At 42.2% G+C, this 22,710-nt stretch overlaps 1 protein-coding gene and 1 pseudogene across 1 annotated transcript in view; one reads left to right on the top strand and one right to left on the bottom strand.

Moving 5' to 3' along the window:
* Positions 1-22,710, bottom strand: part of GRIN2B (glutamate ionotropic receptor NMDA type subunit 2B) — a 216,260-nt gene that overhangs the window by 61,104 nt on the left and 132,446 nt on the right. The gene's annotated exons all lie outside the window — the stretch shown is intronic.
* On the top strand, positions 22,310-22,426 carry LOC136657705 (5S ribosomal RNA; annotated as a pseudogene).

Genomic DNA, 22,710 nt, shown 5'->3' with positions numbered 1-22,710 from the left:
CCTCAAACATGACTTGAAGCAGTACTCACAGCAGTACTGACAACTGGAGGCAGCTAGAGCAATAAACCTCAGTCCTGACCTGCAGCATATCCTGCTATTTTAGTCCTTCCCCTGACTGAGGCCATACATAAATGCAGAAATATACACAAGATCTTGTCAATGCATCTCAGTCCTTGACCACCATATCTCTGATTTGCATCACCTTGTGCATCTTGTCAACTACCATCTCCTACACATTGGGATTTTCCGGTGCCTTACAGCCTGCCATTCCAACCTGATAAGACTCATAACTAGTTGCTGACTGGTACCAGGCCAGAACAGCCTCTTCAGCTACATATTTATTCATTATATTTTTATGCCCATTTTCAGACAAAAAATATCTCCCAAAGTGGTTCAAATCCATTCAAACTGAACATGGTGCTGGGTGCAAGGGCTGCATGTAAATGAACTTTGTGTGATATTTCTTTGAAAGCTACTTTGAAATCCATTAGAATTGTCTGAGGTGGGTATTTGGGGAAATCTCTGTATAACCATTTTCATGCACACCCCATCCAGTGACTTAAACAGTGTTGAACTGCAACAAGCATGAAAATTCCTTCCCTAGAGCCCAAGGCAAGACAGGAACAATGTGGCACGAAAGACCTGACATTACTACATGATGGTGATCAAAAGGCCCAGATCTTGTGATTGGTTCTGACTGCAATGCATACCAGCAAGCAGACCAGTTATGTGGTTTGAAGAGTACATGTATTGAAAAGACTGTGTCTGATTCCCCAAAACTATCTCCCCAAGACAGGATTGACAGTGGTAAGTGAACATCTGCAGGAAGCAGGAGGACAGGAGCCAACAGGGCCACTGCAGAGTTCGGTTTTGCTGAGTGGAGTGAGCAGAGAGAACATGTGGTACAAAGAGCATCGGATCAAGGAAGTCAGTGCAACTGAGACCACTGAGGCAAACACAAAACCAGTGGGTTTCATGGAAAGAACAATTAAACGGCATCCTGGGGAAATGGTGTTGTTTCTGGGATGAGCGCTGATGGGCCAAATGGCGTTTCCGTGTTCTGAGCACCACCCGTGTTCTCTCGCGCGGAAAAGGGCCTGGGTGCTCATCAATTATTGAGACTGTTTAAAAAGGCATTTAGGAAAGTGCATAGCAGGCAGATTTTCAATTCCACCTCAGTCCCAGCTGGGCTGCTCTTAGAAAGGGGAGCACAGTTTGCAGCCAGTGAGAAGGGAAGAGCAGAAAGCAGAGGACAGCAAACAGAGCAGAGGACGCCGGAAAGGGCTGACCAAGAGATCCTGTCAAGATGCTACAATGAGCGCAAGGTCACTACCCATGTCAGTTCCAACGACAATTTCTTACCAGCTGCTTTTTAGCCTAAACTCCAATTTCTACAATTGTTGGTCTTATAATTTAAAGGGCCGTCTTTATAGTTTTATGTATATTTTCTTGCCTTTGATCTCTAACTTCTCAAGACATTCATTTTTTTTTTACTATTTCCTCTTTTTCAAACTATGTGAACGATGTATTAAAACACAGGATTTAAAACACCCTTTTCCCATGAAACTCTAAAAAGTACAGGCTGCCCCCGGTATGTCTGGAGGATGTGATCCTGATCCCCCTGCAAATACCAGAAACCATAGACACGGGGGAACACTACATAAGTAGTGCCCCCATGAGCCCTTCCACATGCCTGTTACAAGTACCTTTTATTTTTGATAGTTGCACTTGCAGCACAAGCGATTCTTGCTTTACTCTCTTTCTGAACTGAAGAACTGAATGTGCAGGCAAGTTTTTCCTGTGTGTGCATGTTGCGTGTGTTTTAAAAATCACCACCGATAACAGTGGAGAGAAAGCCTCCCCACACCTTTCAGCATGCTTTTTAAGAGCCGTCCCCTACCCTATTCCTTCAGTAGTAGAGGGAAGTATATCTCTGCACCATTGCAGTGATCATGGGGGGGGGGGAGGATTGGCCCCTTCAGAAACATTGCCTAGATCTAACCCCTTTCCTACAGCAATTAATTTAATGCAGAGAGACGAACAGAAGCAAAGGAATAAAAAACGGAGGGCCATCACTTATTTCCTCCCACTCCACACACATTTCTTGCAAATTCCTCTTGGTTTTCTTTAAATTTAAAGGTTTTTTCCCCTCCCTAGCCCCCCAAAAGCAGGGTTTTCATCTCAGCCACCTGCTCCTGTGCTGTCTCTCAGAGGTTTTGAAAGCATGAAGGATTTTAGAAATGGGAATATTAGGATATGACATGGATGGCACTGAAATTCACACACTTCCCCTTATCATCACCCCACATGCTGTCAGAGGACTCCAATGGAAGTATATGATGCAGAAATGCTGACAGCCTTTCAATTGCTCAGTGACGTTGAAGGTTTTACACACCCAAAGTGCAAGTGACAAATGGCAATTCAACATTCCATGTCCCCTTATTTATAATAATAATATAAAATAAATGAATAAAAATCATTCATTGAAATGCATCAGAAATAATTAACAGACTTTGGAAAGAATTATCTTCATTTTTTTCAGGCTTTCTTATGGTGCATTAACATTTGCTTCCATAAAGTTGAAGCCAATTGCCAAATCTCTTGCTTTTCCCCGCTTCAGACTGGCCCATTTTGACCTGAAAATTCTACCATTCCAATCTTTACTTCCTTAATTTCATATAAATATCAGTCAGCGCACACTAAAAGCCATTTTTAGGTAATGCTTGGCCAATGTACGCACACATACAATCCTCTGGAGAGAAGATGTTCTACTTGCCACTGTATAATAACGTGCCAATATTTATAAGTAACGAGATAACAGACACTGAACATGATTGCATGATGGCTCCTCCCCAGTGAATTTCCCATGGAAATCATTTTTGTCACACATTCACTGCATACACATTTTAATTACATCCCCTAAGTACATCTTTTCAAATGAGCTGATGCTGAGCTTCTGATCTCTTGCCATTCGGTACAAAATTCTGTATTAACAGACCACGAAAGGAAGTTAAAAACTAAAAGGCCACAATCCTATACTCAGTTATATATATGTTGGCCTCAGTGTCCATCTCAGATGATTATATATCTGAATTGTTTTAATTGGCTTTGTGCTCCTGTTCTTTGGGCAAATCCTCTTGGAAGGCCAGGCTCAAAATGTTTCAAAGATACAGTACGTTAAAAAGATCTCCTGACTCACGCTGCACAGTTTAAAACTGATTTAACTGGAACTGTCTAAAGAACCTCAAGATATCCCCAAAAAGCAGGTGCATCTATTTTATTGTCAGTATAAACTCAAATTTGGAAGGATAAAGCTTCCAAGAGCAGCTGCTCAATGTAAAAAAGTAGGCATATAAAAGCAGGAAGTTTGGAAATGACTTCCTGTGTCTCTCACATTAAAAGACAAAAATATGAATGTACTGTATGGAAACTTGAAGAGAAATAGAGAAAATTATTTTAAAAGTTCATAAATTAGTTGCAGTCTATTCTTGAGACATAAGCATCTTCTCTAAGGGCAACTTCAGGAACTTTTTGATCTGCTCTTTTAGCCGTCACAATTAAGTTATACATAACGCATATGCCAATTCTTAAAAAAAAAAAAAAACCCCAGAAAACCCATAGCTGACATGCAGACATAGCAACTGGCAAGGTCAAATTCAGACTAAAGGGAGATTTCCACAAGCCTATCAGTCTCAGCAAGCTGGACAGGTGATTGTGGCTGCAATTCTATCCACACTTACTTGGGAGTAAGCACCATTGACTATAATGGAACTTACTTCTGAGTAGCCATGCATAGGATTGGGCTGTGTAATCAGTCTAGAGATGGAATCCCCAAGGAGTAACAGGGGATGGCTGCTGGATATGGGGCAAGGCATGGGGATCAGAACGGTTGGAGGGAAACCTGCAGTAAGAGAGACAGTGTTTCAAGTGGGTATGTGGCCTACCACTCCAGTGACTCCAAAACATCTGTCTAAAGAAGATCAACTACATCTTCATAATTAGGCTCTATTTTCTTCTGATATGAACAGCTCTGAAATCACATTTCTTCTATGGTATTTTCCCTACAATTCAGTTATTTGACTCTATGGAACCATTTGGTGGGTGAGAGCTGTAAGCTGCATCCCATAGGAAATTAAATTGTATTGTTATGTGCCTGTAATTTTCCTGAAGTCATTTTTTACTGCAGCAATTTCAAGTGCTTCAAGTTATTTTAGATACTTTGATCTGAATCCAGATGTTGACCATGTCAGCTGTGTTCTAAGAATGCGGTTCAATAAGTTGCTTATTTTTTTTCCTGTTGAAGAGGAAAAAAAGTCATTGGAAAACTCAATTGATACAAGTGGTGTATAGATAGTAAGCTTTGGGGGCAGCTGCTGCTTGTCTCAGCATTCAAATAGAGGCACTGAATAGCAACCTAGTATATTTTATAATTGCAATGAATGTTTTCTATGCTCCATTTTCAAGCCTTACAAAGAAACAAGACATGCACCTAAACTCAGATTGAGTTGGGGAAGTGGGGGCTTTTGGAAATTGTCTTGAGAGAGGGGCAGGTGGAATGGGTTGCTTTCAAAGAGAAAATGTTTACTGTGGATTGCTAAACTGACAGATTAATCATCAAACAACTCTTCTAGTACAAATGCCATTGAATTGTATGGATAAGCAAAGCACTTTAAGGGCTAGAACTTTCATGACTTGTCTGAATCTTATGACTATTCTGTTCATGGTTGTGCATTATGTCATCCTGCATTGATTCATCCACTCCCATGACAAGGTATTCTGCTCTGGGCACAGTCGCAAGTGGCCCAGGAGCACAAAGGGACCAAAGACATGACATGGGTTCAATCAGGTAAGCTGGGCCTCTAAGGAATCTGCAATTTCTGCAGATACTGAAAGTCAGGACCAAGGACAGCTCCAAGGGAAGCCATAAAACAGACTGGGCCAGACATCTCTTTCAAAGTAAACTCCGACATTGTTCCAGCAGCTGTCTGAGATTGACTGACAGCAGTTTATATAGCAGCTGACGAATTTAAGACAGTCATCTCCACCCTTTCCCCCAGAAAGCCTGTTGTGGCTGAGAGAGTCCCTGCCTGATTTCTCAAATATTGACTCCTACAGCACAGGGAAAACTGTAGTTCCACTGCAAATTCGTCTAAAGCAAGGGTCAGAGATGTGTCTTCTGACCATGGCAGGGGTGATGAGTCCAATTCCTACTCAGGGATTTCTGGAGAAAGGGGAATCCTGGTTTTGCAACAAGGGGATTCCTGAATCTGCCTCCTACTTGACTCTTCCAACTCATCCTCCAATTGAAGTCCTCTGTTCCTAGGGTCCTGACACCACACACACACACACACACACACACCTGAACATCCTGAAGATGCAGGGTGGAGCCAGGCTTGTCTAGATAACTAGCTAGTGGCAAACAAGTCAGTGGGCATGAATACAAGTTGCAAGTTCCCATTAGCTTTGGTGAAGGATGGATGGCTCACAAATATTTTGTAGAGAGATGCACCAAATCCCCTACTCCAGTTCATATGCCTTCTAGTCAAACAGATACTGCACTTATCCCTTGTGGATGTACAAATATCCAGGATGTCTTAGACTTGAAATTCTTCCAGGCCATCTACTTGCACTGGAGTTTATAGTGCTAGTAGGAATTGGTACCCATAAGGGCAGGAATAAGGAGGAAAAGAGGGAATATGGGATGGTATTCAGATAAAATGCCATAGTGTTGATTATCATGATTATATGATAGTGTTTGAATATTTTGTAAGCCACTTTCAGTGCCCATTTGAGAGAAATCTGGCATATAACTCAAAAAAATTACATAAATTACTTCAGCCACCAGAAAGGGACTCAAGTGCCAATAGCATAACTTTCATGCAGGATGGATAGTTCACCAACATTTTGTGGAGAAGTACACACTGTGATCACACTGCCCTGTCTTTTGGAGTGAGTGGAAGGTGGAACTCATGAAAGGATCCATGCCTGGCACAGTGCCTGAAGTGGCATATCAATTGCCCCCATTCAGCAATCCACCAGCTGGTGCTGCATCTCTGCCTCTTTATAGATTTGAAAAGGAAGAGTTTAACAGAGAAGAAGCACGGAGGAGAAGAGAGTAGTGAGCTGGAGCACTAGAGATATTCTTCCCCGCCACTCTGCTCCTACACATTTCCTCTTCTGCTTTACTTCCTCTTCAAATCAAGGGAGCAGACATACGGATGGGGGGCAGGAACCTCTGCTACTTCAGTCAGCCTCATGGATGGGCTGACTCTGTGAGGATCTCCTCCTTTCACTGCTGGAGAATGTGATGATTTTATGTTTATGATGGACTGTAAAAAATCTGGCTGTCCCTAAACCACTGAAGAATTTATAGGCCAAAAACAGCACCTTGGATATTGTTCAGAGACACTAATACATGCACTGGAACACTACGGAAAGGTGCGCAGGGTGATTCACTCCAGGGTTGAGACTTGGGTCAAGTGTAAATGAAATGAGCCTTAATTTCTTAACCTATTTCTCCTGGCTTATGGATTTAGGAGCATCTGAGTTCACATGCAGTAAACAACTCTGTACCCATAAAATCCTGCCAGACACAAATGCAGAATGTGATGCTGGTGATGCACACATATGCTACCTGAGTAGACACCCTTCCATATAGCTAAAACACTTCTGTACAAATGTGCCCACACAGAACTGGAAAAAAAAAATGAACTTATGCTGCTGATGTTACTTTTGAGAGGAGGTACAAAGAAAAGGAGCTGGCCACTTATTAAGAATCTTTTGGCAGTTGCTCCTAAAGCTGGTGATGCTAATTGAGGGTTGCAAGTAGAATTGCAATTTAGTTAATTATGTGCTGCTGACTTAAAAGTCTCTCTTTGTGGCTATCGTGTGCTGTATCATTCGTCACCTGCTGTTCTAAGCACAGGACTGCATACTGCAGTACTGAATTTGCCCCCACCCCAACTGCTGGAGGTAACCAGCAAGATGGCTGGCAAACCAATCCAATTTAGTGGGAGAGGGGGGAGGAAAGCTAGACATTGGCCGGCCAAAAAAAAAAAAACCAATCAGAAAAGTAAATGTTGCCAAACATATTTAATGTTCCAATGAAAGCAAACCACTGGCACCAAAAATTCAGACTGCACACAAATATCTGAGGGCACTCTAAATATGCAAGTAAAATAAGACATATACCCTCCATTGACCCTTCCAAAAGTCCAAGGGAGAAAACAATCATCTTCGGTTAGTGAAACGCAGCAAGTAAAACAAAACAAAACAAAGCAGCAAAGGACTCTCAGGCCAGAAAAAGACGTCAAAATGAGAGATAGTCTTAATCGAATAGAACAGAGCTGAGGAAACAATGTCCTCGGGCTCTGCTAGCACTTCTGTCCTCTGTGTTTCCATAAGCACAAGCTAAGCCTCCTCTTTCCATCTAAAACTCAGTAATGTTGATGGTATTTCCTTTCCCCCACTTTTCTATAAACTTTAATATGTTCAGGCAATAGACATTCCATGGCTTCTCCCGTTGTCGTTGGATCATGCACCCAACAAATGCAGGGGGAAAGCAGGCACAAACTCTTTCAACAGTGTTCTACAGGAGCTCTGTTTTGTTTCAACTTGCAGTCTCAAGGTGACAGGCTCTGGTTGAGATGGTGAGGAGACAGGGAATATTGCCATCAGCAGTTCTGCTCTGTGTCAAATCAAACCATGTTTGGATTCTGAATTTTTTGAATCAAACAACAACAACAACAACAATCCAGCCTACAGGGGCCACCTTGATGTGTCATGCCGGCTTGTGTGCCCCGATGATGCTTCAAGCTATGCTGGCGGTACTGTATTCTACCAACAGGGTCACCCAAGACAGAAAGACCAGAGCTGACGGGCCAGACCAAGTGCCCCCAGCCCACCATCTTATGATGAGTACAAAAAAGAAAAATCCCATACCGGATCAGTCGCAGCCCAGGTCAACACTGACTGCATCAGGTGTTGGGCCACCTGGGCACCTGGCAATAAGTGGGCAACAGGGGATAGTGGAGCCAGCCACTGATAATCAACTGACCCCAAAAAATGTACAGGCAATGAAAACCGTGAAATTATATTTTGTTATTACAAAACCAATCCCTCTGAAAGGGGTTTTCAAAAATGTATGATGGAATTTTGGATCCAAAGGAACCCAGAGAGTCAAAACTCTGAGCAGCACATCATGGACCAATGGCACTTTATCCTAAGAACCAAAATTTTCACTGAACTGGAACTGCAAGAAATCTAAGAAAAGGCTGAAGAGCCTAACAAAACCACACATCAAATAGTTAAAGAGGATCATTTTCCGAAAAAGATAACTCAAATGTGGGCATAAAACTCGACCAATCAGCTGTTGAACAAGTAAACGACCAGGACTTAACTGAACATCAACAAATGTTGAAAGACAGAATCATGGGACACATGAATGACAATATGGAAAGGCAAAAATTGCCAAAGATTTGCAGCAGAGAAGCAATTAGCCTGCTACATGATGTAAACGCTGCCATTTCGATGATTCCAACCACTACACTGGAAAAAAACTAATAGGCTAAGATACAGTACAGCCTTCATTATAACCACGGAACTTGAGTACAAATTGTCCAAGAGAGATAAACCATCCAGTCCTCCAAGGTGGATAACTCAGCTTGAAAATAAAATAAAGAAACTGAGAGCAGGTCTCAGTAACTTGAAGTTCCTGAAAGAAGGAAAATTAAAGAATAAGAAAGACAAAAACAGTCTCTACAAAAGACATGACCTTGAACAAAAAACGATTAACATAGTCATCGAAGAGCTCAAACAGCCACTGCCAAAAAGACTGAAAGATATGAGGCATTGACACAACAGTTCCAGCAAAATACCCAGTTCTGCAAGAATCAGTGATTGTTCTACAAATCACTCCAGAAAAGAAGCATAGTGCAGAATAACGAGGGTCAAAATAATGAGGAGTCTTTAAAATTCTGGAAAGACATCTGGAAGAACCCAGTTGAACATAATAATGGCGCTTCCTGGATTAAGGATGTTAACAAGAACAACAGTGAGAAACAAATGAATAACATTATACAGGTCCAACCTTGTTATACACTGATTTTTTATACAAGGATTTGACTCAACACCAATGGCCACTGCAAATGAGAAGGAATGTGCTGATCCCTGGAGAAGGGGAAAACATCCCTTTAAAATCAGTAACAATAGCCTCATTAATGAGAGGGGGGGCAGGCAGCTAACAATCTATCAAGCATTCTCTCTCCAGCTTCACTCCAAGGCAAAGCGAACTATCCCTTCCCCCTGAGCATGTGAGAGAAAGATCAATTTGCTCTGGGTGAAGGGAGGGGTCACTGCCTCACCTGGACAGAGACTGATTGATGGACTGTCTGCCTACAGACTCTGCCTTAACATCACAAAGGTCAGCAAGGCTGTTTTTAAATCACAGACAAAGGGACTTCGTTTTTTAAATTGATTTGCTTTAGTGTGATTTTTGCCATTTACATGAGAATAACAAAACTCAACCTGTAATTGCAGAGCAAATGGTAAAACAACATGCAAAGACTGTTAAAAACTGGAGTGCACCTGGGCCAGATGAAGGACATGGGTTCTGGTTGAAATATCCGAGTAGTCTCCATCACTGAATTGCAGTGCAATTCAATCACATGCTCTAAAATGCAACCACTGATGACTGGATGACCAAAGGGCGAACATTTTTTATCACGAAAGATGTGGAAAAAGGCAATGTGCCTAGCAACTATCACCCAATTATGTGCCTTCCAACTATCTTCAAGCTTCTCACAAAAATCACAGCAACTTCAGTATACAACCACATGATGGTTCTCTCTACACAACCGAGCAAAAAGGCAACTTTAAGAAATCCAGAGGTATCAAAGACCAACTGTTGATAAACAAAATGACCTTGAAAAACTGTAAACGACAACAAACAAACTTCAATACGGCCTGGATTGATTACAAGAAGGCCTTTTACTCCTTGCCTTACTGCTGGATCAACACCTGCCTGGAAAAATACGGAATCAGTGAAAACATTTGAAAGTTCATTAAACAGAGTATGAAAAAGTGGTCCACTACGTTATTGACTAATGGAGAAGAAACAGGTCAAGTCAACATCAAGAGAGGAATTTTTCAAGGCGATTCATGATCACCCCTGTTGTTTAACTTATGTTCTTATTCCTCTGATATCCCCCTGGGGGCTGGGGATAAGAATAGGCCCTCAGTTTGGCTGTACTTGTTGTAAGAGGCGACTAAACAGCCACCAGGTAGATGGGACACGTCAGCCTGGGAAGGCAGCTCATCTGAGAGAAGGAAAACTCTGATACCAAACCTCCACTACCTTGTGGCTACATCCAGTTACGGAAAAGGCTTCAGGAGTCAACCTCGAGGCAAAATCCGGAGCCGGAGTCCCTGAGGCAGTTCGTGGCTGAACACAGTCACGTTCTGGCAACTCCTGCAACGCCGCTGGAACCAACCGTATTGGCCTCTGCCTTTCCATTGGACCATTTCAGCGACGTGGAGAGGGGGGATTTGCTACATGGGTAACAGCCTATCCTCCATACCTACTTTACCCAGGCTTCACACACTAGAGAGGACACTCTGTTCCAGAACCACCATTCAGAGCGTGACACCATAGTCTTCCGAGACTGAAGGATGCCATCAAGGATATTCCTCTGAGGATATTTTGAACAAAACTGGAATGGGCTAAAACATATCAGTGCAGGTGGGCAAAATAAGTTACCTTCTGTACATGAACGACTTGAAATTGTATGCCAGAAGCCCTGTTGAACTCGTCCTTGTTGAATACAGTGCAAATCTTCAATACTCAAGTACAGTACTCGAGGACATACAGAAGAATTTTGGACTTGATAAATGTGCAATATTGTCATTGCAGCGTGGGAAAGTACACCAGCTAGAATGTGTCGAACTCACCAATGGTGACATAATAAAAGTGCTTGCACATGATGGCCAGTACAAATATGGCATACTTGAATGCAACAATATACTGCACTCAAGGGAAAAAAATGTGACTCAGAAAGAATACTTAAGAAGAGTATTAAAAGTTGATAAGTCAAAATTGAACGCTGGGAACATCATAAAGGAAATAAAAACGTGGGCCATTCCAGTGATTAGGTAATTTGCACAACTGGATGCCCCGGCAATAACACCAGCTGAATTACCAAATTACCGCCATAATCAGCACAGCATCCATCCTTCATCAGTACCTCATCTACACCTAGACATCAGGCAGATGTCCTTGTGGATGAGGATTTATCAGCTGAAAAATGTTGTGATTTTTGTGTGTATGTATATGATAGTTATCAGCTGTCATTTTGATGTGAATAATAACAATAAAAAATAATACCAGCTGATAAATGTTGTGTTTTTGTGTGTATAGGATCGTTATCAGCTGTGTTGTCATTTTGATGTGATGATGATGATGATGATGATGGTGATGATGATGATGATGATGATAGGAGCAAGGTAAAGGCAGGTAAACCCTGTTCAGGAATCCCTAATACCTATGAGCTATACCTGCCAGAGTGCTACTTTAAAATATCATTTGCAGCACAAGCCTATGCATGTCTACTTAGAAGTAGCACCAATTAAATTCAATGGCACTTACTCCCAGGTAAGGATGTATAGATTTGCATACTTGTACAGTTTTCTAATCTAAAGAGAAGAAAATGTGATTTTTCTCTTAAGCCATAAGAATAGCACTACTGGCCAGAGTCCTAAATACATTTAGTGGACATCCCAACCATGCTGCACTGGTAATGGGGGCAGTTGTTCTCATGGCATCCTTTGCCAGACAAGCATTGCATATCAGACTATGATTTTAGGGGTTGCAATGTGTCAGCCAGTCCTGGAAAAAAAGACCTGCTGTGTTACAAGGCAAGCCTATATGCCCAGTGGGTGCATGTCCCATCCTGCCAGCTGTCGGGTGCATCTGGCCTTTGGTGGCACCCCTACACAGTATGCCAAGGACAGGGGCTAACTGCCAGTGTCAGAGACATGTCCTGGCACAACACTACGATTTGTGACATTCCACAAGCGTAAGGATTCTCATGCTTGATCTTGAACACTTTAGAATGCTCAGCTGTAAGACAAGACCCCAAGTTACCTCTCAGTGTCACTTGGGTTTGTCTTCAATTTCTTGTCTTAGGGCCAAATCAGACACGCAGGTGTAACCTGATCGTTGCAGGAAGGGAAGAGTTAAAAATGAAAAATAGGAATCCATGGCATGGGGTAGGGGACTTAGGGCCAATCCTATCCAACTATCCTGCACCAGTGCAGCCTCAAAGCAGCTCCGAGATAAGGGAACAAATGTTCCCATACCTTGAGGAGGCCTCTGTGACTGCCTCCCCATCACAGGATGCAGTGCACGCCCCATTGGAATGGCTGCACCGGCACTGGAACTTTAGATAGGATTGGGCCCTTAAGCTCTTTGTTCCCACTGTGGTTTCCACCCTCATCACAACACAAACACATCCCCCAAGCATGTGCTATTTTTAATTTTAAAAACCCTTCCATTGGATATCAGCGGAAGGCTTTTTTAATTAAAAAAAAATCAATGAGCATGGAGGATGGCCGTCAAGATGGGAACCATGAGAGGAAGAAAGAGCGAAGGCTTCAGGTCCCCTCTGCCACAGTTTTGCACTATTTCAGGTCCTCTTCCATTCACTACTTAGGGGGAAAAAAAGATCCACTTTACAAAAGGTCCCTTAGAAATGTCCATGTTCACCATCAGAGATGGTTTAAAACAGCCATTTTCAACCACTGTGCTGTGGCACATTGGTGTGCTTGACTGGTCCCCAGGGGTGCCGCAGAAATTTGGGAGAGGGTCATTTATTAGTAGGGCTGTTGGGGGATGTGACAGCACAGTGTGCCTTGTCAATTGTCAAAAAACTGATGGTGTGCCTTGACCATTTTTGTGCCTTGCCAGTGTACCATGAGATGAATAAGGTTGAAAATCACTGGTCTAGAATAACAGAATACACTGTGGCATGGCCTGTGACTCAATGCTAATTCAGAGATCTATGTGTGACTGTATATTGCATGTTCAAATGTCATTAGGAGCAAGAAAGAAAAGCATTCCATACGGGATCTAAGCAACTTAAATGTGCTCTTAATATTATATAGTCTTTGGTGTAACAAAATTATAGGGTAATGCCTAGTAGACACCTCCACATTTATTCTGTCCCTTAATGTTAAATAAGTAATTGTTTTAATGCACAGAGAAAGTTACAAGAACATGGAAAAACATACAGACAAGCAAAAAAAAAAAAAAGACAAACAGGGAGAAAGACAAAAGATACAAGAGCAGCACCATCTTACGTATGTTTACTCAAAAGGAAACCCTACTGTGTTTAATGGAGCTTACTCCTAGGCAAGTATGAATAGGAATGAAACTAGAGGTTATCAGGGGATCCTCAGAGAGACAGAGAAATGTACAGATGAGCATAAAAAGTTTCAATGTTTTTCCCCGTATACTTCTGGAGTCGCCATTTAGTAGTATTTAGCAGTATTTAGTCGCCGTTTAGTACTATTGTAATCATTCTGCAACAGAACATTTAATAAGAGTCTCCAAAGGACTGTGAGCATTTGAGGAAACAGATCTGCTCCTGAGTCTTGGGACCGGTTGCTTAACACTCCTGAAAAAGGAAGGCACGTCATCGCAACACCTCCTCTCAAAAAAGAGAACTAGCAAAGTGCAGCAAGAAGAGCTTATGACATCAACCACAAAATGATGCTCTGTCTTCAACACTGGCTAGCCTTCTGGAGCTGGGGCCAGTAGAATCTCTTCAAGTTGCTCACCCTCCTAAAGGATGCGCTCCTCCATTGACTGACAATTAAATTGGAAGAGCATATATAAAATGTGTGTCAAGTGAAGCGCTTTGAGTGTACAAGCACTCATATTTAAACGGTCTGCAAAATGAATGAAAACTATCACTTCACATGTGCAAAGAGCTCTAGTCATCAAGGAGTGGCGGGGGAAAGATCCTGAGGACACCAACTGACGTAAATTCGTCCCCAGTTAATAAGTAGTGGGAAATGTACAGCACAAGCTGGATACAGCTCTTGTTCCATGCTGGCTAGCAAAATAAGGGAGTGAGCAGATCTTCTACATTCAGGCAAGGGGCTAGATAAGGCCAAAAGCGATTGCAGAAGGACACCTCTAGAGATGGTGAAGCTGGGGTTGGCTCACAGATTGCGCAGGACTAGATGGGATTAAGGCATCTGTGGCAATATTTGAGTTTTTATGATTGGAAATAATTGGTGATAATTAGCATTGACACAGTACATTTCAAGCATTCCAAGCCATTGTAGCATAGTGGTTAGAGGGTCAGACTAGGGAAATGTAGGTTCAGATGGCTCATTCAGCCATGAAACTCTCACCAGATGACCTTGGGTCAATAACAATCTCACATCTGAACCTACTTTGGAGAGTTGTTGTGAGCCGTTCACACAGACCCAAGTTCCTTTGAAGATGGGTGAGATAAAAATGTGATAAATATATCAAAATAATAAAGAGTGTCACCAATATTGGGGCCAAAGTATACTCTATATTAAACATGTGGTTTGGCTCTTGCATGCTTGAGGAGGGATTGTAAAAAAAAAAAAAATCAGACATCAGAACAGAAGTGGAGAAAGAAGGGGGTGGAGCATTAAGTACGTAACACTTCGCAACATGCTGTGTAAGCAGCCCGTCCCCCTCCGCATCAGAGCCATTCAGGACAGCAATAGTACCTTGCTGTCACTGCCCCAAATGGAGTGTGCTGCACTTACTGCACCACCCCTCCTTTAGCTCCACTTCTACTCAGAGACCTGATTAGGAAGGAGGCTTTAGGCCTTTTCCTCCACCATGGTCCTAATCTTGGGCTGGTAATATCCATGACTGATTTTTAAGCCATCAACACCAAACAAAATATGCATCATCCAGACCACATGTTTAACATAATGTTAAATTACTGTTCCTATATTGCAGACTGTGGGGCAGTAAGATTGCAAGTATAGCAGCTTTTCCAAAGTGGAATTTGAAATGGGGGCTTCCCAGGTCACACCTGTAGCCACAGAAAGGTTAGCTGTCTGATTAGCAGATTGGTTTCCATACACTATATCCCAGGTTATTTGGGACAGAACTCATTCAACATTAAAGTCAACCAAAGGAAAAAAAAAATACACATTTTATATTTTATCAAGGGATGCTTTTAAATGTCATCAGAAACACCCCAAGCCTTGAAATCTAGTATGACCTTTGCTGGGCTTGGCTGAATGTTATGTAGGATCTACATCATATCATGAGAGCTGTGTGTGTACACAGCAAGAGCGAGAAAATGTGGCCCACTTTTTTTTATTTAAAATATTTCTACCCCTTTTCTCAGCACTGTGCCTATAACTTATGCCTATTGATTTCTGACGCAGCACAGTCCTCGCTGGCAGCTCATAGAAGCAAATGGAAACACTGAGTGTGCTTTTGCAATTCTTGTTGGGGCGCATACATCCTCTTGTGACCCACTGGTGAAATCTGGAAATCAGGAGACTGTGTGTACCACTCATCAGGGGATCGGACCACACTCTTCACAGTAAGTTATCACTGACATCCCATACATGCCAAGTGTGAAACCAAAGCATGTTTTGTCATAGGAATGAAGTGGGGGTGAGGAAGAGTCTGGCAAGAGTGAAACTAGTGCTGCCATATGTTCTAGAAAGCATTAAAGTGCCTTTAACAACTCTTTATATGGCAGAAGTTTGTGGTATACTTATAGCCTCCCTTTGCAGTTTGCTTCCTACACATTTGTCCCTAGAGGGCCTGGGAAGAAATAGAGAAGGAAGGAGCAAAAGCAGTGAGTAGAGAGAAAGGAGGCGAATGCTGCCACACTGTCTGAGAAATAAAGGAACAGCTGGTTGGTATCCAAGTCCTTCCCCGAGATAACCCAGGTACACCAAAATTCAACAGATGCTTTGCTTTGGTGTTTCCTTACATGGTGCTACCACAGATCACTGTAAGCATGGGCATCACTTGCTTTTCCTCCACCGCTGCCCCTCTCATATAGATTTTTGTTAAATTCACAGTTGACAGGGATGTGCAAATTTTACTTCTTTTAAAAATAAGCTCTTTTCACAGCCCTCAGAATTCCTTGGGTGCTTTGCCTGAAGTGGAACATCTCAATTTGCCCCAAATTCCACTTTAGGTGAAATGTGGCATCAAATCTAGCAATTAGGCATTTCTACTGATCAAAGTGAAGAACTGGTAGTACTACAGTGCAGAAACATGCACAGCAAAGGGGCTCGGTTGAGCATGCAATTTTTACTGATGTGTCAACTCCTATGAGGCTCCTGGAAAAGTTCATTTTGAAAAGGGCAATTTTCAACTGCACAATTGCTGAGAAAACCTTGCTGTACTACCGTTGCTGCCATTCGTGCCTTCTTCAACTATCTTCTATGCCTGCACATAAGTCTTCTATGTCTGCACACCCAGTTGTGGTAGATTCTCTTTCCATCCCCTTTCAGGACTGGGGTGGAGGCCTAGGAGAGCTCAAATATACTAGGCAAATCTATTTATTTACAGTTGTGCCACAGTAGCCACTGGGGTTTAGTTCTGGGACTCCCCGCAGACACCAAAAATCACATTAAATAAAAACCAGTTAAAACAAAACACGAGTCAGTCAGGCAGTCAATTGGGGCTGCTGTTTTCAGCTCACTCTGAGAGGGGCAGTCCCCTCCCTTCACCTTGGCTTGCTGGGGAGTGGAATGTATGTATTTATTGTTATGGTCAAAGACCAGCAAAAACAGGGAGAGGAATGTGAACTTAATCACTTCTGCATTCCATTCTTTGGTGGGCTGGGGAGAAGGGGTCATTTTTTCTTGGAGCGAGCTGAAAATAGCAGCTCTAACAGTCTGACACCCTGGTTCCCTAGAAAAGCAGTTTTTAGAATGGGGATGTGTTTTTTCTCCCTTCTCCAGGGATCAGCAGGGTCCTTCTTATCTGCAATGGCCATCAGTGTTGAGTCTAATCCGCAGATTAAAAAACCAGCATATAAAAAGGTTTCACCTGTATCTGATTGATTTCCAGCCCATCTTTTGATCCAAAAGGATTCTCAGGCCAGCTTATATACAATAATAAAATATAATCACAATTATTTTTATAATTACATATATTATAAGTATATATACTTATAATGTTATAAGTATTTATAATCAGAATTATATGTTTTTGGTCTCTCCCCCCTCCCCATTGCTTTGGGATAACAGACCTTCCTTCCAAGCCAGTTCTCATGGTGGCTATTCACATCCCCTTCCATCGCATCACAGTCTTCCAACTGCAGGCCACTGATGGGTAGTTGCCCTGACTGTGTACTCCTGACTCCCATCAATGGCCTGCAGTTGGAAGACTGTGATGCAATGGAAGGGGATGGAAGGGGACAGACATTCCCAGTGTCCAACATTAGAAAGTCAGAAAACAGATGCAGCAGCCCTACTTCAGGGGGTTGCTGAACAGTGGCAGTTAAATATCCCATTGTTTGCTTGTTCTCTGCCTGCTCCATTCAACCCAGGACATCAGGCCTTGTCACTGTCCACAGTAGAGAAGGAGAAGCCACATGCAGCTGAATGACCCACCTCTACATTAGCTTAGCTCAAGAACTGCTGGACAACACTGCCCAGGGATGTCAGGAGATCACGCTAACTGTTACCCACACAACCCAAGGTGTGGTGTTACTATGGCACTCCTCCTGACCATTGTATCTGCTTTAGTGGTGCCTTCCACCAGACTTCCAGTTTGCCTCTAAAGCACAACAATGAGAAAATCACCTGAATGTTGTGTTGTTTTCTACTGCTATTTGTTTTCCAGAACCTGCTTCTTTCTCTCAATGCCACATCTTTGTGAGCCTCTCCGTCTGATCTCTTTTGTTCTTTGCACTTCTTTTTCTCTGTAAACTTGTATCTGTGTGCATAGCTCTTTTGGTGCATATCACTCTGCCGAGAAACCACTTATCTGCCCATAGCTAGAACGCTATTGTATATTCATTCATGCGCATTTATTCAAAAACTACAGCAGGCATGTAAAGGTCTTCTTAACAGGAGCCAAGAGAGAAGTAGTTGGATCAAAGGCTGAGCAGATCTCTGCGGAGTCTTTCCCCCATCCCATGACCATTGGAACCATATATCATTGTTGCATACTTCCTTAGATTCTTAAGTTTGAGGACATACTTTGAATGAATTCCTCTCTGGATTAGCACAAGAAATGCGAGTTACATTTGTAATCAATTTGTAATCAAGGTTACAAAGGAAAAAAAAATCCTTAAAAACGATGGACTTTTTAGAGTTTTTCTTTAGGGACTCGAGACTGAACCAGTATTTAAAAAAAATACACAAATTGCTCTAATCCTACCAAGTTACTAAGTGCTTAGAATAACTATGCAGATAACCTATAGACTGTATCAAAAAGATGCACTGTTTTTCTCACAGTCAGTTACAACTGATGAATTCTCCAGAGGAAAAAAGTGTGAGGTTAACTGGATTCAGTTAGTCATAAATCCACAGAGACATGTCATATGACCAAAGCAAGATAGACAGTTCCCTGATAAGCGATAAAATTAAGATGATAATGTTGTTTCCTGGTTGTAACAATGTTAAACAAAGCAGCCAGAGTTTAAACAAATCAATAATCTAAAGAACTGTCATTTGTAACTGGAGAATTCAGACAATGCATCTTTGAATCTTCCACCAATCTTGACTCTTGACTGTCATAGAAGAGCAACTCATGACACCTAGTGATACTAATGAGTTTTACTTGAACACTGTTCTAAAGCAGCATCTGGAAGCTCTGCACTATTCCCTTCTAAAGCAAGAAACAGTTTGCAACAAAATTCTTCCCTATCTTGGATTTTAATTTGAGTAGGAGAGATACTTAAATCCTGCCTGCATAACCCACCCACCCCCAATTATTGCTTGGGGAGGGACAATAGAAATTAACAGTGAGTTGTGAGAGAGATCAGACTGAATTCTACTGCACTCCCAATGACATCATGGGCAATGCAGCAGGACCCAAAAAGACTAGGAAATGGGGGCAAACACAGGCTGCAATCCTAACCACACTTTCCTGAGGGTAAGCCCCATTGAACAAAATAGGACTCACTTCTGAGTAGACCTGGTTAGGATTGTGCCCACAATGTACTATTTTCCAAGAGGTAGGGTTTGTTCTTTCCAATCCCATATTCAAAGCCTGACTGTTTAGGGTTCACCCATCACTAATCACAGTACACATATCAGCTATGGGTAGAGGTATTTGTTTCTAGTTAGAAAGATACAATTATAGCCCAAGTCTTATGGAACACAATGGGCTTACTTCTGAGTAAAATAAATAACACCGTTTTCAACACTCTGGTACCTTTAGCTATGGGTACCAGAGAGGTAAGTTCACAAAGATATCTGGTGAAGCATTACCCAAGTTCCCAATGGCACCTTAACATTCAATCCCTGAATTCATTCATTTCTTGGGTTGGAATTCTTTTCAATTTATGAGTGATAAAAAAGTGGAGGCCGAGACGAAGTAAAGTAAATACAGCATTAAGTCTCTCCAGTAATATTGTGATATAAATCTCAATGCCAGGAAGGACTTTCAGCAAATCAAGGATGGCTGGAAAAGAACATTTAATGTTTTATAGAAACAAAATCAGTGAAAATCAATTCCCCTCCCCCCCCAAGTCCTTAATTTTCAACGGTGGTTAATACTGAACTGTCCATCAGAAGAGGACCCTTCAGCCTCCTTTTGGTCACTTGAGAAAGAGAAGCTACTTGAGGTGTTGTAAGACAGTTGTTGGGAGTTAATTGCAGTTAGTGGCTCTTGCCCACGTTGTTCCACAGAAAATAAACAATTTCACTTTCTTCAGGTGATGCTGGTGCCTGCCATTTTGGAAACTAGAGGACAGATCTAAAGCTCCGTTACAACACAAAAGTCTCAAGAAAGAACAGAACTTCTTCAAAGAATTGTTCCCTGTCTTTAAATGGCAGCTATGGGGGCAATAAGAAATTGGTGTAGCTAAGAGTTTTTAAAGACAAAAGGTTGGTTCAGCCATGATGCCAAACTATGTGAACAAGGCCTTTCCACGTGCCTTCCTCCCGTTGCACACACCGATACCCTCCTTAATGTCTGTTTCACCCAAACCAGCCAAACTACGGTTTGCCCCCAAACCAGAATTGCAAGCTATGGTTCAAAGCGGGTTGGCAATCCTAGTTTGTCTAGTTCATATATAATGACCAGTCACTGGTTCTGCTTCTTTGCATGCTTCCTTTTGTGCAGCTCCACTCAAGACAAGCAATCAATCCTTTAAGATGAGGAAGTATAATGAGAAAGAAGAAAGGAGACACAAGATGTATTCTAGTTATCTTGAAGAGAAACGTCAAGGATCCTTGTCCTATTAATGAAGGTCAGTTGAATGTTGACGTTTCCAGTGCTTTCTTGTGTCTGCTGAGAACACTGGGAATAACAAATATCAAGTAGGAAACACATCTCATAACTTATTAAACAGCCCCGGACCCTGCTGAGATGTTGCATCCTTGAGGCTTGGCAAACAGGGTTCTGCTAAGGACTATTTTTGGCTCATTGAAGACAAACAATTATTTTTCAGTGGGTTACAGTGGCATGTGGTATCTTCTACCTTGCTTGCAATGAGCTATGTCACTGCACTTGAAAGAAAATGGCATGTGGCTCTTCCTTGGTAGAAACTAACTATTGTGGGGTTTCTGGATGAAAAAGTCGTGTATCTGACCAGTTCTGAGGTCTTTCCAAGCACTTGTCATTCTTCCCAAGACCTGGAAAGGATGCTTGTATGACATAAAGCAGCAAAATATTTTGTATATCTGAGGCCAAGCAAAACAATGCAAGCACAAGGAAGAACTCACAAATAGATGGATTTGGAAGACATAAGGTGCTGCTGGTTGATTTGGGGCCCAATCCTATCCAGCTCTGCAGCACTGATGCAGCTGTGCTACTGGGGCATATGCTGAATCCTTTTGTTGGGGGTCAGTCTCAGAGGCTTCCTCAAGGTAAGGGAACATTTGTTCCCTTACCTTAGAGTTGCAATTGCGGCCGCATCAGTGCTGGAAAGTTGGTTAGGATCGGGCCATTGAATCTCCAGTAACAAATCTGAAAAAAAGAAGTAGCGCACTTTTCCAATAGGGAACACTATAAACCAGGCAATAGTTCAAGTTGATTCTGCTTCAGAAATGATAAGGCTAAAAACTTTTACTAAATATATTCAGAGGCAGACAGAAATATAGCTAATGTTCTTGGGAGAAAAAATGCTGACAAGATTGCAAACTTACAGAAGAGGAGGAAAAAAAGGGAAAAAAATCCAAAGTAATTGAAGATCATTGCACAGCCTTGCAAAGTGAAATAAAAAGATGCAAGGAGACCGAGATTGCCAAATATATCTCTCTGACAGCACTGGTCTGGCCTCACACTACTATGAGAAATCAATGAAAGAGGATCACATCCAAAAAATACATTGGAATTATGGGACAAAAAGCACATAACATATAAAGAGTGGGGTTTATGACATAAACACATGTCTTTATTTCTTTTATGCTATTGCAGAAAATGCTAGAAGTTTAGGAGAAGGTGAGTGCAATTTATGACTCTCATAATCACTACCTAACGTACATCAGTGAGGTAAAATGAGGGTGAAGAGAAATATTTGCAGAAGTAGTTTTTAAAACTTCACAGAAATTGCATGTCCTCTGACGTAGGTTTTTTGACATCACAAAGACCCTGGAAGTAAAGGAAGCTATCATATATTGTTCTAGCATCCATAGGAGTGCCCAGGCACATTGAATCTAGGAAAAAATGATCCACAGGATTAGTCTCATGAAAAAAATAGTCACACTTCCATATCTGCATTTCTTTCCATACCTGCATTTTTAATTTATATATATTACAGTCTACCCCATTCCCCCTTTGCAGAGCTCAGAGCTGCTGATAAATATTTTTCAGTGGGCTCCCACCTAGCTAAGTTCCACAGTGGAACTTCATCATTTATCTAGACCAGTGTTTCTCAAGGTTTGTTCTCTGCCGTATTGCTTCAAATGGTCCACCTGTTCAAAGTACCACCAGAAGTAACTGGCAATGACATCATCGCCACTTACTTCTGGGTTGGAAGGCCAGATGCAACATGGCTAACACAAGTAAGAGGCTCAGGATTGATTGATAGGGCTTTTCAAGTGCAGAAAAGAGTGCTTTAGAGCTCTGCCTGCCGAGCCTCCTACTGCTATTTGTTGCATCACGTTCCAGGTCAGCAACTGTTACCCTGCACATGCCCAATCTCGTCTGATCTTGGAAGCTAAGCAGGGTCAGGCCTGGTTAGTACTTGGATGGGAGACCGCCTGGGAATACCGGGTGCTGTAGGCTTATACCATAGTCTTTCGAGACTGAAGGTTGCCAACCACGTTCCAGGTCTCACTGTCCTGTCGGGCAGCAAGTGTCCAGAGGTCCTGTGAGTACCACCAGACACCACCTCAAGTACCACTGGTGGTACCTGTACCACTGGTTGAGATACACCAATTCTCAAAGTGTGCTCCTAGGAGACCTGGTATTCCCTGAGCCTGTCTGGGTTGCTCATCCATCCCTCCTGCCTCCCCTGTTCATGGCTCTCCTTCTTTGTACCCCTTCTGATCTGGCTCTTTGACAGTACT

The sequence above is a fragment of the Tiliqua scincoides genome, chromosome 7 (assembly GCF_035046505.1).
Source record: "Tiliqua scincoides isolate rTilSci1 chromosome 7, rTilSci1.hap2, whole genome shotgun sequence".
NCBI classification, from domain to species: domain Eukaryota; kingdom Metazoa; phylum Chordata; class Lepidosauria; order Squamata; family Scincidae; genus Tiliqua; species Tiliqua scincoides.
The sequence above is the reverse complement of the archived record's forward strand: the minus strand, read 5'-3'. Positions and strand labels throughout refer to the sequence as shown.